Source organism: Manacus candei, unplaced genomic scaffold, assembly GCF_025592945.1.
Source record: "Manacus candei isolate 608988 ecotype Guabito, Panama unplaced genomic scaffold, ASM2559294v1 h1tg000052l, whole genome shotgun sequence".
Taxonomy (NCBI): Eukaryota; Metazoa; Chordata; class Aves; order Passeriformes; family Pipridae; genus Manacus; species Manacus candei.
Genome location: NW_026138100.1, coordinates 4,640,423 through 4,654,580, shown reverse-complemented (window position 1 = coordinate 4,654,580; position 14,158 = coordinate 4,640,423). Strand labels below are relative to the sequence as shown.

The 14,158-nt window shown below is 37.5% G+C and overlaps 1 protein-coding gene across 1 annotated transcript in view; it reads left to right on the top strand.

Annotated features, from left to right (window-relative positions):
- The window catches only part of ESR1 (estrogen receptor 1), a 153,992-nt gene that overhangs the window by 48,909 nt on the left and 90,925 nt on the right, over positions 1–14,158 (top strand).

Sequence of the window (14,158 nt, the reverse complement as noted above, 5' to 3'; positions counted from 1 at the left end):
GTCATTCAGAAGCACAGCATCCTTCATAATCAAACTGTTAGAGTTAACTCAGTGACAGTATTCCAATCAGTAGCCACCTTCCTGAGCTATCCAAAGACCTGTGTACATATTAACATGCATTTTTCATTGGAGGGTGATATATTTTAGTATTTTAGCTGCAAATCTGGCACGCTGCTTTTCAAAGGATTTTTGTCCCTCAATAGCAGGTGTGGGGTTTTTTTTTGTTTAATTTTTTTTTGGTGTGTTGTCTTTTGTCTGGAATCGAAAGATAGAAGTATCTTTGAAGGAGAGCAGAAATAAATTTACTTGGTTTAAATATTTATTGTCTGTTGTGAAAACAATTACATCTATTTTGAAGTAAGTGGTAGAAACTCATAGAACTATAACTTCAAAAAAACCTACAAAAGTCATACACACCAATACCCACGCTGTTAATGTTTTGTGCAGTGTTTATAGAATAGTTTTGCATCAGCTTATTATACTGGGCTTCAGTGAATCAGAGTGAACACTGAGACGTAATTTTTTTTCCTGAACTCTGTTGGTCTCTGTTGACAAGTGAGTTTGCTGGAAATGGAACAACTCAGAAAATATAAAAGCAAGTCATTTTGTCCGTATTGAGGTCCAGACTCTACCAGACTTATTTGCACAATATAACATGTTACTGTACAAAGCAACATACATTCTTAAAGACAGTCTAACTCAACCTGAGTAAGAATCCAGCAGTAGAATCTGGTCCCAAAAAAACACATGATGATTACACTTTTTGCTAATGATTAATCAGTTTTGGGGAGCAGATGGAATAATGACTGGTGAAATGATAGATAATGGGTATATCAAACTATCTAATACAGTGACCTGTTAGCTGAATTGGTTCAAACAAAATTCACTTTAGTGCAACCAAATCCTGGAAGAATTAATACATGTCAGAACATAAAGATCTTGAGTGGTTACCAGTGACTTGAGAGTGAAACTTCACTTTGCACTAGATTAAAAGGCTTTTTTTACATGACTGTCCAGTGCAAACCTGTGGTGAAAAGTGTATAAGTGACATTAGATATGTAAACAGTGGAGTAGTGAGTTTGTGAAGTTGAAATACACAAGCAGAAAATGTTCTATAGTCAGATATTTTACTGCAGGAGGATTCAAACCAGAGAACCACCTTGAAATAGAAGTTGAAGTATGGAAGTAGTGTCCTTTCAATTTTTAAGCAATGATCTGAGGTGAGACCCTTCAAAATAAAATTAAAGTACTTTTTTAGTTTAACTCCTGGAGCAAACATGTAAGACCAGTGCTGTATTCCCCATTTCTGGACATTTCTGAACAAGGTTGGGTTTCACCCTTGGAAATGTGTGTTAGCAATATACAATTGCTGAGGCTTAATGCAGCAGTAATTAGGTGAATTTATGATCTTGGATATGCCAGGAGGTTTGTCTGCATAGTGTTATGGTAATGATTTAATGGCCCCTTCCAGCCATAATTCTGTAAAGCACATCTTATGTGGTAATAAGAAATTTGTTTCAAAACACTTGCTGTGATTATCTTTTGTGAACAGGCACAGTTATGTTGGAATTAAATTGATAAAAACTTGACTTCTTTTTCTTTTCATTTTTGTGAGATTGTATTTACAAAGTTATTACCCTTACAACATCAAATATTGGGTCTTTATTCTTGTGTTTTGGCACAAGTCCAATCACCAACAGTCTGTCAAAAATAATTTGAATAGGTGTTCAGTGCCTGGGAAATATTTAAATATGTAGCCATGGGATTTAAGAACAAGTTCTTTAAAAAACTTCTAATTTACTTTATTTATTTGACTAATCTCATTGTTTCAGTTGGGTTATAGGAGAAAAGGGAGCACAGGGCAGTGTAATCTGGCAATGAATACATTGATGCTAGAGGTGGGAAGATAGACTACCAAAATGGTAAATTTCTGGAACAACCTACCAGTAGGAGTGGTAAATGCAAAAATTCTAAAACCAAAAGCCGTAGCAAAATTTTAAGTGGATCATGATCAGTTTATGATATGACTGCCTGCTTTTATAAGTCATGTAACCTGAGACCCTGAAAGACTCCTCTGCCACTCTCATTTACCTTTCTGTGTTACTGAATTGTGCTGTTTGGCTTTTAGGGCAGAAATATTTGCATTACATCACCCTGTTATACTCTGAATTTGACATGCAAGTGCTGCATCCAGTGATACAAGTAGCTAGGACAATAAATAAACATTGTAGGTTGGAGCTGAAATTATATTCTGTTTAATACTTGGCAAAAATGTTAAAAATCTTTAGTCACAAAACTAAAAAATTACTGTATGTGATAAGGAAAACTTTTAATGTCATTTGATTTTGTTAATAAGTGTTCAAAATCATACTACCTATAGACAGATGTGTATTAATATGTGTATAGTGACGTGTCTATTAATTCTGAAGTTCTATTTTATCTCTTTCAAATACCATTTACTTTTCCAAAAAGCTTTGTCTCTTTTGCAAGATAATAACAGGCTTCTACATCTAGCTGAAGAACATAATGATGCATAAAAAGAATGATTTTGTAAAGAACGCAAGAAATATATAAATCTCCTTTCTGTAGTCTCAAATAACGAGGCATCAGAATTTGAGAAGAGAAAAAAAAGAGGAGCTTAATTAAATTGTGCTGTTTTTATCTAGATCCCTTTTATGTCTGATCTTGTGACTGTTTTTTAATAGGTAGCCAAACTGAAATACCTTTTCCTTATCTGACAATGTCAAATCTCACTAATATTTTACCGATAATTTTTAGTAGTGCTTTTTATATTATTAAATGCTGACTAGTGGTTGATTATTATTACAGGAAATCTTGTACTCATGACTACTACAGTAAATTAGTGGAAATATTTCTTTTTTTCTTAACTAGTAAATTTGAGTTCTAGTAATTTGTGGTTATTTCCTTGTTCTTTTCGGCAAGTTTTTATCCACTCAGGGAAAAACCAAATTAGCCTTTCAGTAGCTAATTTACCTCAGTAAATTCCTAAAAGCAACAGCAAAGATGAGTCCTTATTGCTCTGCCAGTGTATGACAATCCTGTGTCATCGCAGATTTTACACTTCTCAGATCTGAAGTAAAATTGTGCATATATTTAAGGCTCTTTGTAGCCTGTGTTTGGTGCTGCTTCCAAATTCGGCCAAAAAAACCTTGTAAAAATGGACTGCACCTACCAGCTCCCTGATGAGGAAGTTATCTATCCATCTGTAGTGAGTGACAGAGGCTGGTAAATCAGTGTACAAACAGAAATAACAGGAGAATTGCTCCCTCACTTTTAGTGGCTAGTTTGTGAGTATCTTCTAGTTACTCAGGATCTATGTTTAGATTAATATAATATTTATTTAGCATTAGTCACAATTATCATACTGAAATTGACTCTGAATAATTTTAACAGTGCTGTTATAGTCAATATGATCTCAGTTTTAATTTTAATGCTTGCTAAAATTGAGAAAGATTACAAATGTAGATTGATCCCTCTTCTGTTGTGATTTATAAATCCATCAGTCCAAAAATAGTTACTTAACCTAATATATACTTTTTAAACCTTGTTTGATTATGAATCTTTCTAGCTGTTCATGTTGAGTTCTAAACAAAGAAGTATTTTTCCAAATTTTAAAATTAAAAGTGTTAAAATGAATGCAAAGTTCAAAGATATTTTTTTAAATGTAGCATGAAGTATTCCATAACATGGAGTATGATGTAATTTAGTGGTTTGATTTGGTTTGGTTTTTGCTTATTTTTCTCTGAAGCATCAGTCTGCTCTGATGTCCTCTCTTTAACAGTTGAAGTGTTCAGGCACTTTCTTGAACACTCGGAGTGTTCCTGTTTTCAGGGCTTGTACTGATGTCTCTGACAATTTTACAGCAATAGATGACTGTAATGAGAGAGACAAGAAAACATGGAGTTATCTCACCCATAGTTTCCTATTTTATGGAAATGTTGTAAAGATAAGCCCATTAAATGTTCTGAGATGCTCACACATTACAATTATGAGGGACCTATACAAACCAACTTTGGTGTTTCTGCAGCCCTTCTTAGAGAATGTGCTGATGTGGATCCTGCTCCAAGTGTGCTTGCACCATGAAGTCACCAACCCATAATGTTGAGGAGCCCCCCGAATGAGGGCAGATAGTGGTGGAAAGGAGTAAAGGAGCATTTATACTTCCTCATTATCCTCCTTTCTGCCAAGGCAGGGAGATGGATCTCGCACTCTCTTTTTATTGAAGAAAACTTTCTTCAGTTCTTTAGCAATTACATTTTTTGCATAAATCACAGACCTAGAAAGTGCTCCATAAACCGAGTCTTTTCCACGTGAATTTGAAATTTGTGGCTAAAACCATGGTTGTTCAGACAGACCATGTGAATGGGGTTCATCTGATTAAACGTAGACACCTAGGTCTGTATTAATTTTTCTATTCCTTAGGCATCTGGTACCATTTGAGAGGTCAGATGGGTCCAGCAGGTATGACACAGGACCTACTGTGTAGCTATGTCTTTTTGAAGTAGGAGGTGGGTGTCAGTGAGGGTAATCACCTGTAACACCTCAAGTAGCATACAGCATTGACAACAGCATCAAACCTTCACGTGGACTCCCTTCATAATCTGTGGAGACACAGAGAGAAAGAGGCACTGTGAACACACCTTCTCACTTTCTAGAGCACCTGATTAAAATAGACCAGGTGCATTAGGCTCTATATTATAAAAGATGGATACATTCTGGTACAGATACCTACTGTATGAAGATGGATGCCCAGTGGTATCCAAAGTTATGTGAAATTAATCCCACCCATACCTCTCCTGTAAAGAACCAAACCAGTCATCATCTGTAATCTCCCTTCACATAGACACTGCAGAATGTCCCTTGAGAGGGAGACGGGGAATTGACTCTGTGTCACTGGCCTTGATCACTCTTGCTCTGAGGCTATTGAAACAACAAACACTGCTGGCCATATCTGCTCTGATATGGAAAGCATTAGTTGCTGGCACCAGTTCCTTCAGCAATTGCAAAGTGAACATCAAATGCCAGCATTTTTTATTAAACCAACAAGATAGGCTGACCAGATTTAAGGCATAGCTCCAAACAAACACAGAGAAGAGCCCTGCAACTGAAGTGCATCCACATTTTCTAACAAATTGAGATTTTGGCAATTTTTGTAGTTTGATATTGTTGACAATGAAACACTGAGCTCCCTGGTCTGTCTACAGGGATTTTTCTGTTATCTGTTCAGGCATCAGAACTGAGAGTAGAGCAATGGTACTGTCCTTCAACATTCTCATTTAAAGTGCTGCTTTCATTGCATTCATTAGGGGGATTGTTCATAAAATTTGCCGTACAGAGAGAAGTCATGTCTGAGGCTGAGTGGCCTTTCCAGTGACTTGTAGAAGGTCATAATTTACCACAGCTTGTTAGGAACCCTGATCAATGTGACACTGGCAAGGCAAGGCATTTCTGCTTTTCTGCCAAGCTCAGATTCCAGTTGCTGGGAGGCTTCTTATTTCATCTGACTCAAAATTGTCTTGTGCAAGACTATGAATGCATGAGTGATACCTGTTAGAGACAAGAAGATCATAAATCTGCAGGATAATCTTCTTCCTTGATAAGATGTTGATAACAATATTGGATTCAGAAGTAATCTGGGTTTTTTATTTTAACTCTTTACTAGAAAAAGGAAATATGGTCCTAAGAAAACACAGAGCTTAAATATGACTGTCCTAAATGCAAATCCTATGTGATACATGTACATAGCAATTGCAGAGGTCTTCCAACCATTGCAGTCTTAACCAAGGACACAACAGCCAACATATATATATAAATAAGAAATAAGAAAAGATACCTCCCCTCCATCACTGTCCCCCTCCTTTCACTCCATTAGTAAAAGTGAAAAATAACAGTAAAGACTGAAAGTCAGAGGTAACTAAGAGGACTTCTTAAATAAGCAGTTGGTGACCAACAGTGAACAGCCGTGCATGTAACCACCTCACATTCACTGCGTTTCCTACAACTGTTCAAGAGTGCATGCAGTCCATCTCAAATTAGGCAACATGGGAGGAATATGTCACATTCTGTTACCATGTGCTGCTGTCTCACAATGCTACCAGCTGCCAAAAACAACCTTCACAGAACCCAGACAGCAGAATCTGTGCAAAGTAACTGTTGAATGCTACAGGGAAGAACTCTCTTTCCCCTTGAGGATGACGGACCACTGAGCATCTAGGCAGCACCAGGCTGCATTTTAAGTCCATGCATTTCACTTTTCATTCATAAGCAATGGGGTTTTTTCATGTTGGTCATCCTGTCCAGTTAAGGAAACTGCTTTTAACTGATGTTCTAGGGAAAAGCTGTATTCATCCTTTGAAGATTTTTCCAGTATCTCAGCAATCTGCATTGCAAATGTCCAATTTAATTACTATTTCCAATCTTCTCTCCCTCTTATTTTATTACTTGCTATCATGCAGAAACACTGCTTTGATCACTGCAGACTACTTCAGTACTGATTTGTGTTGCTAAAAGATGACTGTGAAAAACTTTCTAGGATACTAGAAAGTACATCAAAGCTAGGAAGAAAGGGGAAGGAAAATTTACTGCAACATAGGAAAAGTCTCAGCTCATGCTAAATAAAAATAGTTAGGAAGATGCTGTGCAGAAAGGAGCAGCTGCAGAAGAAAATGCAGCATAAAATTTAGGCCCCAAATCTTAAATCACAAGGTTGGTAAACTCATATTATACTTTCCAAATAGCCTCCACTGTTTTTTGCATATAGGCCTGTTAAAATTGGAATATGTAACACCTACTGCTTTCTTGCTATTTCCCTTCTATTTTTTTTCCTTTAAATGTAATTCAGGCTTGTGAGACAAGATCTATTAATTAAAAAATCATTGAAAGATTGTAGAATCGTTGGATAGTTTGGGATGGAAGTGACCTCCTAGTTCCAAGTCACCTGGGATGGGCAGGGACACCGTTCACTAGATCAGGTTACTCAGAGCTCCATCCAACCTGGCCCTGAACACTTCCAGGGATGAGGCATCCACAGCTTCTCCGGACAACCTGTTCCAGTGCCTTACCACTCTCATAGTGAAGAATTTCCACCTAATATCCAATCTAAACCTGCTCTCAGTTTGAAGCCATACACTCCTTGTCCCATCACTACAGAGCGTAAAAAATCCCTCTCCAGCCTTGCCGTAAGCCCCCTTTAAGTACTGGAAGGCTGCTATAAGGTCTCACTGGGGCCTCCCCTTCTCCAGGCTGAACAGACACAACTTTCTCAACATGTCTTCATAGGAGAGGTGCTCCATTCTTCTGATCATCCTTGTGGTCCTCCTCCGGACCTTCACGATAAGGCAACCTGTACCAGACCCCCACTGTAATGTCACCTGTCCCTGCCCTCCCTTTAATCCTGATATATATATGCTCGCAGTTGGCTCCTTATCCAACCCCAGGTGGAGCTTCATGCATTCCAGCTCCCATTAACATATTCCAATGTTTAGGAACTTGATCTTTTTTCCTCTTCAAGTTGACCTGTAAACAGATGGAAGTTTAGGAGATGATAACTCTAAAAATTGTCATTTAATTTACTATTCAAGATAAGTACTATAAAATCTGATCTTTAGCAAAAATAATAATACCCTGCCATCTCTGTTTTCAACTTATAAAGCTAGCAAACAGTATTAAAACATTTCTTTTGCCGATCCATCCTGATCAAGCAGTATCTAGTAATTATTGAATAACTTTTATCAGTTGGTGTCTAAATGAAATTGATTCTAATAAGTGTCCCCTGCTTTAGTTACTAGTTACAACTTGAATTTCACAGTAAGATCCCTGTTTCAAATTACATATCACAGATTCCTTGTATCCAGGAAACTGTAGTGGTAGCAAAGAATACTATGGCTGAGAGTGTACTACAAATCTAGATATCTTTGGGGAACTAATATGTCAAAGAACAGCTTTGTCAGTTTGCTTCCATTCTGCGGTAAAATGATACCCCTCCTTCAGCCATATTGATAAACACAAGCAAGGAAAAATATGTATGGTGCCAACATATGAGCCACTGTAGCAGATTTATTACCTTGCAATAGTTTTGTGTGGTTTGGATTATCTAGAATTTATGCGTTGAAAAGTATGTTAGCTTTGTCTTGCCATGCTGTGAGAAATACAATCCTAATTTTAATCTACAGGGGTAATGATTAGATATAAAGCATGCAAGTCTTGAAAATGGTGGTTCAGCAGAATATTTAATGTCTCAGAGCATACTAATTATGTTCATGGAGAAAAGTCGTGAGGTATAAACCCATATAAAATAACATAGCTGAATGTTTAATAGCAACAATATCAGAACCAGTTCAGCTGTAAGAATATCTGCCAGATACATTGCAGTTTAAGGAGTCAAACATTGCTGACGCAGGTTGCATGTCAACAAGTTAAGTTACTATTTTTTCTTGATGTAATCAAAAAAGAAGCCAAACAAAGTGGAAATAAATCCAATTCTGCAGAGAAAATTTTATGCACCTTGAAGTAAAACTCAACTTTATTTACAGACAGTTCTAGTAACACTGCTTATTATTAAGTCTGCTTAGGTTCCTCTCTTTTTTTGGTTACTTACATTGTCTGGTTTTGGCTTATATTTTCCGTGTTAGATGATTGTCTCAGGTAAAATTTTTTTAATACATTTTGACAAAAATGGCTCAACTTTCTGAGTATTGGGAAGGGAAAAGAAAATTTTGCCATACTCATGGAAAGAAACCCCATACTTTTTCACTGGACATACTAGACACCATTGTATTATAGATATAAGCTCTGATACTTGCTATTGGAGGAATGCTGTCAAATCAGGATTCTTTTTTTTTTGATTTCCCCAAGAAATTCTACTCAAATTTAAGCTACAAACTCTTGAAACATCTCACTATTCTCAGTGGGAATTTGTTTGAATTTCATAGCTAAATTACATGAAATTTCAGGTACCATCCATTCTTTCTCAGTGATTCTATATTGACCTGATTGCAAGAGCATCCAAAATGTGAGGTTGCTTCATCGCACAGCTACATGTCTTTTCAACAGGAGTTTCTCTGCAATTATTGCTGTGTGCAGAGGCAACTTACCGAGAGATGAGAGATACAGAGTAATGTAAGTTTGAAGGGGAGAGTAACTTTGAGGATTATCTGGCCAACGTCTTGCTAAAAGCAAGGTTCACTTCATAGTTAGATCAGGCTTCTTGGGCCCTTATCCAGTTGTGTTTTCTAGATACCCAGGATTGGTGGCTCCACGTCCACCCAAGTCAATCTGTTACAGTGCCGAATCACTCTCACTGTGAAAAATGTTTTCCTAATGTATAATCAGAATATTCTTTGTCCAGAGATGTGTTAGATGCCTGCTGTCCTTTCATGGTGTGGCTCTGTCTTCTTCAAAGTCTTCCATTGTACTGTTGAAAGACAGCAATAAATCGTACCTTAGCCTTCTCTTTGAAAGACTGAACAAATTCTGTTCTCTCAGCATCTCCTCATATGCCTTTTGTTCCAGCCACCTCCTAATCTTAGTGGCTATCCACTGGATGTGCTCCAATTTGTCAAAGGCTCTCTTCAGCTTGAAAGCCTCAACTAGAAGCAGGTTTACAACTGCCAAGGAGAGGGGAACAAGCTCTGCTCTCAGCCTCCTTAGATGTTCGTATTAGTACAGCCCAGCCCCTCCTGTATTTCTGCAGGGGGCTATTCCATCCCAGGTGCATTGCTCTGCATTTTCCGGGAGATTCCTGCTGGGCCATTTCTCCAGCCTTTTGAGGTCCATCTTACTGGCAGCTTTGCTCTGCAGTATATCCATCACTCTGAATACCCCCTGCCTGCCAGTTTGGTATCTGTCATTAACTTGCTAGGGGTGTAGTTGGTCCCTTCATCCCTATTGTTAATGAAATATTCACCTCAGTACTGACTGCACATGAATGCTGCTGCGACCTGGCCAAATTTGAACAGTTGATAAAAATCTTTTGAGACTAGCAGTCCAGTCATTTTCCACCCACCTTATAGTTCATCTGTGCAGCCCATATCTCACTTCACTGTGATTCATAAAATTGGTCTCCCTTGTGATTTTAGTGTCTTTCTGCTTCTTCTGTCTTTGGCAAAAGTCACATAACAAAATGCAGAAAAAAACTGAGCTTGCAGTATGGGAAGACAGGCTGAGGAGAAAATAAAGGTGGTCTCAATGAAGAACAGAATGGGGAGAGTGAAGAAGTCTGATAGATCTGATAAGGTAGAAACTTGAATCTCTGGTGAGGTGCAGTAGCAGGCTATTGTGAGCTGTCAGACAGAGCATGGATGAAGAAAAGAGGGAGTACTCTAGTAGTAGAAAATAGATCATGTATAAGTTCCTGCAAGAGTTTGGAGTGAATTAGAGAAGTAAGCTGAAGGAGAACCTCTAGAAGACGTCTGAGCTGGAGAAAAATTGTGGTATTTAAAGGTTCTCAGGGAACGAGACTTGAACTGGGGATGGGCTATAAACAGGACTGAAACAGATAAAGTATGTGTTGTAAAACATGGAGAAATAAAAAGGCTGACAGGGAGAAACAGGAAATATGAAACTGGTCCCATGTAGAACAATTTTCCTCCCAACAGAAATGTGCAACTCTTGAATTTTGTTGCTGTCTGTTCCAGATTTACCCAGAAAGCAGTGGGTTGGCCCAGTTGTTGGATCATTAATGGCCCAAGTAACAGATGCTGATGCTGTAGATATAAGCTTCCATCACTCCTGAAACACCAGCTGCCACTCAGAAGGACTGACTGGCTTTTGGTTGTTTAAGTTCCTTAAAGCCTTGGTATTTCTCATGTGCATAGAGAAAATAAAGTTACATCAGTAAGATCATAACAGCAGCCTTCCCAAAGCTGAAACATGCCAGAACTAAATTAGTGTGCATAGATCTTTCCCTCTCTCTGCCTAATGTCTTATCATGTGAAATGAAAATACTGCTGCTTTATCATACAGGACTTCTATGAGCAAACGTTTACTGGTGTCTCTGAAGGGCCCATCTGTAATAATAGAGTGCCCTTGAAAATCATATGTGAAAAATTGACAAGACTCTTTTCAGAGCAGGCTTGAATAAGAAAGAAGGCAACATATGAGTAAGGGTGGAAAGACCCAAACTGTTGAGTAGGTGCTCTGTCAGTGAGTATGGTTTTGGAAACTAGCATTGGTATTACTAAATAGAGTATCTGAAATGGAACAAAAATTGTTTACAGGCTTGTTAAACATACATACCCAGAATATTTCTCAGAAGGAATAGAGCATCAATATATTTGCACTTCAGTCCTTATATGGAATTGTATGTTCAGCTACCTAGCATTTGTTTATTTCATAGGTAGATAAGGGATGACTGCACAGAATCAAGGAGTTAATTTGCTTCTGACATGAATTCTCAGATATGACCCTCAGCTCACTGTATTCTTTATTTAAGGTGAAGGATTTTGCTGGTCTTATTTCAGTGAAGCACTGAAGAGGGATGGATTGTGGTACAAAAACCTAAGCAAATGTTAAATGCTGTCTGTACCCCTCCAACCCCCCCTTTTTTCCCCAAAAAACATTTAAGAAAATTACTTAGGCCAAAGACTACCTTTTCAAGAAGGTCTAAACCATTGCTGTATAGCTAGCACCAGCTTCTCTATTATCTTTTAAATGGCAGCTTTAGGTATTAATAGCTTCAAGCTGTTTTCATGTATGACCCATTTTCTGACTTATAAATGACTTGTTGCCTCTCTCTAATTCACTTTATTGTCAACAAATGTGGATCTGTCTGGAAAAGACAAGCAACCCGAAAGCTGCATTGACTAAAAGACTGGCCCCACTTTGTGTGGTCCTTCCAGGTTTTTCCAGGACTAAAAATCAGAAGAGAAGAGCAAAATGATTTGTCTTGTTTATTACAGGAGAGATGTGGTAAGAAATAAGTGAGAACAAAACTTCATAAATTCTGACAAGAGCCATGTTTAAGTCATGTAGCAGCCTAAAACGGATGGAGTGTGGAGGTGGTCTTTTTTAGGGTCAATTTGTTACCAGATTACTTGGGCAAATTCTCCTTGTCCTGGAGAAATTCCCCAGATACGTATCTGGGGAACTACTTGATCCTTTTCTGATGGCATTGAGAGAGAAATTTTAAAAAATAAGAACAAGATCTCTGTCCTATAGCTAATCCTGAATCCCAGATTCGAAATCAGAGTTTTCATTGCAACTTTATCTCTCTAAGTTTGAGAGATATTCAAAACTGGTTTTGTGAGAACTGAGACTCCTTGAAAAGTGTAATGCTAAACATAAATTAGTCTAACTAAAATATGCTAAGTAGAAATAAAAAAAGAAATATCTATCTAATGAAAAAGTGCTTAATAAATCTAAAATAACTAGCTTTTTAGTGAACCTAAGTCATGTCAGCATAGTCAAGGAATGGAGGTTTCATTTACTGCATGCTGTGAATCATTACTTGGGAATCAGAAATGTTCAGAACTGATATTTCTGCAACTGGGAAATGACTAGTGCATGCTGTCCAGGTTGGGGGTTTTTTGTCTGTGTTAGGCTCTACACTAAAGCTGTCATGGGGAACAATCCATTGAAGAGCTACTTCTGTTCCTCAGATTTCCATTTTGGTACTCTCAGCACTTTGAAGCTATTTTCTTTTTTTGTTTAATCCTTGGATGTTCTGAAGGTATGAGGTGCTGTTTCTACTATTCGACATATACATAACTGCTATATAGAAGGAATGAGTCTTGTACAAGATGAGGTAGAAAACATTAATTTGTCCCTGCAATCAGAGATCCTGAGGTAGGTTTGAAATTCAGTACAAATTCAGATAGTCAGATGATCAGATATTAATTCTCATATTGTTAGCTGAAGTCTAATACTGAATGGAATTATCACCCCACTAGGGTGATAATATTAAATTATCATATTAAATATGATTTTTCATAGATATAATCTATAAGCCCAATTCAACTGTATTTTCGACCAAATGAATTTGTAATGATGAGAACATCTATAACAAAAGGTTGAACTATTGTGATTCATTAATTTAGCAAGGCTACCTTATTACATCTTTGTAGTTACTACAGAGTATTTTTGAGGAGAATCAATGGATTTTAAGGGAGAAATAAAATATTGCATTAGGAATCTTGCTGCTAAACTCGAAATTGCTATTTGCAGAGGGATAAAATACTCTTTATCTCTCCTTTCCTATGTCGTTTTTTCATCTCCTGCCTCACTAGCATGTGCAGCAGCAAGCCTTCTCTTTTGCACTATGGGTGCACTTACCTTTCCAAGCCTGCTGCTGTGGGTACACTTGCACTGTTCAATTCTTATGGGATGTGTACTCCAGAGTGTGGAGCTGGAAAGGAGCTGAGCTCTTGAGTAGGAATGCAAAGGGTTCTCCAGCAGGGTTGTCGGGGTTATCAGCAAGTGAAACAGGAATTAAAAATATGTCTCATGTAGCAGTTCCCATTCTGATTTGTGGAGCAGTGTTGAGGCTGGAGAAGGAAGAAACATTTAAGATATTTTCATTTAGAATCTCTGCGCTATTGGCTTATCTTTCCAACATAACGTGATTGAAACTGGTTTTGGATTCTGGATTTGGGAACAGACAGATTTTGGTTAGAATTCTTTAGCTTTGTGATCTACAAATCTATATAAATATGTATGTGAAATCAAGTGACTATGGTTTCAAACTTGAATATCTAATGCCTCATGCTTGAATTAAAAAGTAAATACCTGAGATGCTAGATGGAAACATATGAAGAAGGACAGTACAATTTTAGAACTGTTACTGATGTTTCAAAATATTTAAGTTAGAACAAAATTAAAGCTAAACCAGAAGTAAACCAAAGAACAGAGGCTTATGGGAGATAATTGAAATATCTTCCTGTTTGTCTTCTAGAACACTTTTGATATCACAGAATCACAGAATGATCAAGGTTGGAAGAGACCTTCAAGATCATCTCATCCAACCACCAACCTAGCACGACCATAATCACATCTAAATCATATCCACGAGTGCCACATCCAGACACCACTTGAACACTTGAGACAGTGATTTCACCACTTCCTTGGGCAACTTATTTCAATGCCTAACCACCCTTTCAGTGAACTTTTTCTTTTAATATCTAATCTGAACCTTCCCTGACAC